General features: G+C 44.9%; 1 pseudogene; it reads right to left on the bottom strand.

The window, feature by feature from the left end:
• Positions 1-2,075: 2,075 nt before the first annotated feature.
• On the bottom strand, positions 2,076-3,492 carry LOC130015982 (tubulin alpha-1C chain-like; annotated as a pseudogene).
• Positions 3,493-4,345: the final 853 nt, after the last annotated feature.

Here is a 4,345-nt window from a genome sequence, read left to right as displayed (position 1 = left end):
GGGAAAGTTGGCTTTCAAAGTTCTTGCACTTTTTGCCCACCCTGGCAATTGGCTCTTCCTTCAGTTATGGTTGGTTGAACTGCTGGGGAAGCAGTGTAACTTTAACCCAGGATACTCCAGGACTCTCTACACTGTTTTCAGAAACTTTACTGGGTGAGTACTACAGCTCAGAGGACACCCTTCAATGTTTAAAATGGCTGGTGGGAAGATGCAATGCCCTTTACCCCCATGGGGTTATTATTCCTTCTTTTTTGGTTATTTTTTGTTTATTTGGGGACCACATCCAGCCATGCTCAGATTACTCCTGGCTCTGCTTTCAGGAATTTTTCCTGGTGCTGCTTGGGGCTGGAGTGATAGCACAATGGTAGGGCATTTGCCTTGCATGCGGCCAACCTGGCTGACCCAAGTTCGATTCCTCCACCCCTCTGGGAGAGCCTGGCAAACTACCGAGAGTATCTCGCCTGCATGGCAAAGCCTGACAAGCTACCCTTGACATATTCGATATGCCAAAAACAGTAACAAGTCTCACAATAGAGACGTTACTGGGCCCACTTGAGCAAATCGATGAACAAGGGGAGGATAGTGCTAGTGCTAGTGCTTGGGGACCATATGGGATGTGTGGGTCAAACCCAAAATGGCTTCATGCAAAGCAGATGCCCTACTCACTGTACTATTGTTCTGATCCTGCTTTCTTTTTTCTCTTTCTTCTTTCTTTCTTTCTTTCTTTCTTTCTTTCTTTCTTTCTTTCTTTCTTTCTTAAGAGTAGAGAAAGTTTCCTGATTAGATAGTATATTATTTACACTTCTTGAATACACTGCTTAGAATAACTTTGGAATTTGGGTTGTACCTGGTTCTCAGCAAGGTTTTTGATGTTCCCATCAACTCCCTTTTTTTCAGATTAACATCTGTTTGAAGTTTTGATTCATTTCATTCATCATTGACAACGAATTCAGAAACGCTTCTGCTTCTTCGAAACCAGCCTTAGTGGGCCTGTCGGCTATATGGTTGCAGAGGAAATGATCGTCTGCCACATAGCTATAGAAAGTCGAGTGGCAGAAGTAAATTAACCTACCATTTCCACAAAGGGATATGCTGAGAATTGCCAACAATATTTATGTGGGCATTGTTCTCCCAGATACACTTGGATGGCGGTGAATTGTCAGTTACTATAACAAAATGACTGAAGAAATCAATCTGCCAAGTATGAATAGCTCTCAATGGGTTTCAAGTTTCCTCAGGTTAAGGGACCCGCAAAGCTGACAGAAGTTGGGTCTCATATCGATATGACCTCCATTGGAGAGCATGTAAATGAGCAGTGATGCAGGGAAGAAGGTCTGTTTCCCCCGCCTGCTCCCAACCCCCCAAAGGGGGCATTTTCCAATATTCACATGGAAATGAAAGACCATTTTAGAAGGCATGGCAGTCCAGACATGTTAATGACATTCAGATCAGGCGTTTTCTCCAGAAGATCCTTTCAGGCCTTTCAGAAGCAGGTACCTGTGGGCTCCAGAGAGCAAGGGTGAGCCTTACATCTTCATATGACCTTTTTTTCCTCCTTATTTCTCCTCTCTCACACCTCATTAGATGTGTGTGCGTCTCCCTAAGAACCAATTTTTTCAGCTACCTCTACATTTGGATTCATCCCTGGGGCCTCTCCAGTTTTAAAAAAAGTTTTAAAAAATTGCATGAGTGGAACAAGATAGATAGTACGGGATTTAAGAGGGCTTAAGGCACTTGCCTTACATGTGGCTGACCCTACTTTGGTCCCCAGGACTGAATGTGTTCCCCTGAGCACTGACCACCAGTGGTGATCCCTGAGCACAGAACCAATAGTAAACTCTGAGCACTCTCAGGTGTGGCCGCCCTCAAGCCAAATGAATAAATAAAATTTTAAATGGGTGGGTGCTAAGTTTCCATTAAAAAAAAAGAAAGAAAGGAATGATAAAATCATTCATTCAGAATACCCAACTGATTATTAAAGACACTGCTGAAATAAGATTTGAGAAAAATAAAATGTTAAAAATAAACTGATTAATTTCAGTTTTTTTTTGAACACTTAAAACCACACTTTTTTTTTAAAACAGGTTAGAATCAGCAGACAATAATAAAACAATTCCAAGAAAATGGGAGTGTAAATTGCAACAAATAGATTTATACTCTTCACCCTCCTCCTCCCCATCTGTGCTATCTGCTCCAACCTTCTTCATAATCCTTCTCCAGGGCAGCCATGTCCTCACATGCCTCAGAGAACTCCCTCTCCTCCATGCCCTCACCCACGTACAAGTGAACAAAGGCACGCTTGGCATACATCGAATCAAACTTGTGGTTCAGGCGGGCCCAGGCCTCAGCAATGGTTGTGGTGTTGCTTAGCATGCATACAGCCTACCGGACTTTGGTCAGGTCCCCACCAGGAACCACAGTGGGAGTCTGGTAATTAATACAACTTTGAAGCCAATGGGACACCAATCCACAAACTCGATCCTGCGCTTGGTCTTGCTGGTGGCAATAGCAGCATTGACATCTTTGGGAACCACATCACCATGGTACAACAGGCAGCAAGCCATGTATTTACCATGGCGAGGGTCACATTTCACCATCTGGTTGGCTGGCTCAAAGCATGCATTGGTGATCTCTGCAACAGTGAACTGTTCATGGTAGGCTTTCTCAGTAGAGATGACAGGGGATATGTGGCCAGAGGGAAGTGGATTCGGGTGTAGGGGACCAGGTTGGTCTGGAATTCAGTCAGATAGACATTCAGGGCCCCATAAAATCGAAGGGAAGCAGTGATGGAGGACACAATCTGACTAATAAGGCAGTTCAGGTTAGTGTAGGTTGAATGCTCAATATCAAGGTTTCTATGACAGATGTCATAGATGGCCTCATTGTCCACCATGAAGATACAATCAGAGTGCTTCAGGGTGGTGTGCGTGGTGAGGATGGAGTTGTAGGGCTCAACCACAGCAGTGGACACCTGGGGGGCTGGGTAAATGGAGAACTCCAGCTTCGACTTCTAGCCATAGTTGATGGAGAGATGTTCCATCAGCCGGGAGGTGAACCCAGAACTGGTTCCCCCACCAAAGCTGTGGAACACCAAGAAGCCCTGAAGTCTGGTGCACTGGTCAGCCAGTTTCCGAATTCAGTCCAAGATGAAGTCAATGATCTCCTTGCCAATGGTGGAGTGGCCATGGGCATAGTTATTGGCAGCATCTTCCTTGCCTGTGATGAGATGCTCAGGGTGGAAGAGCTGGCGGTAGGTGCTAGTGTGAACTTCATCAATGGCTCCAAATCTACAAACACTGCCCTGGGCACATGTTTGCCAGCGCCCATTTCAATGAAGAAGGTGTTGAAGGAGTCGTCTCCTCTCCCTATGGTCTTGTCACTGGGCATCTGGCCATCGGGCTAGATGCCATGTTCCAGGCAGTAGAGCTCCCAACAGGCATTGCAAATCTGGACACCAGCCTAGTCAATGTAGATGGAGATGCACTTACACATGATGAGGACTTGCCAGTTCCAGACAGGAGAAAGCAAAGGATCAGAGTCGAAGGTCTCCCACTAGTAGACTACCAAGGAATCTGGGAGAGAAGCAGTGTTTAATTTCATTTTTTATAATTGCTAATTTGTGTTGTGATTTGAAGGGTGCCACATAAATTCTTTAATTCTTTATACATAAACAACCCATAAAAATCAAGTTCAGGGGCTGAAGCGATAGCACAGAGAGTAGGGCGTTTGCCTTGCACATGACTGACCTGGGTTCGATTCCCAGCATCCCATATGGTGCCCTGAGCACCGCCAGGGGTAATTCCTGAGTGCATAGCCAGGACTAACCCCTGTGCATCGCTGGGTGTGACCCAAAAAGAAAAAAAATCAAGCTTAGTGGTGTTGCAGTGACAGGGCTTGCATGTGTTTGCTATGTCAAAGATATAACACTGGTCCTGTGCCAGAGAGCACACCTGGGCATGTGGGATAGTGACAGATTGAACCTCCCTCCACACAGACCTCATGCTTTTAAGGCAGGCCCTTTCTCACTGAGTGCTGCCTGAGCCCAGGTGTTGTTTAGTCTCAACGAAATGATCAGATGTGTGGGGGAGCAAAAATCTGCCACTCTAAAATGTCTTTGGTATAAAGGTTAATTTGAGGTGAACTATTTTGCAAGCTGACAGCAGAACTATTTAAAAATAGTTTTTAAATAAGGGCATGGATTCTAATGTGATTGAGTTCTGTGAAATCTTGGTCAGAGTACTTCACCTGTTGAGGGTGGTGATTACTGAAATAACCGATGCTTTACGAATATTTATTTTTGAAATGGTGTCATAAAAGATAGCACTGTAGTACTGTCCTCCCATTG

The sequence above is a fragment of the Sorex fumeus genome, unplaced genomic scaffold (assembly GCF_029834395.1).
Source record: "Sorex fumeus unplaced genomic scaffold, SorFum_2.1 ptg000007l, whole genome shotgun sequence".
Taxonomy (NCBI): Eukaryota; Metazoa; Chordata; class Mammalia; order Eulipotyphla; family Soricidae; genus Sorex; species Sorex fumeus.
This window is presented reverse-complemented; position numbering and strand designations above follow the sequence as displayed.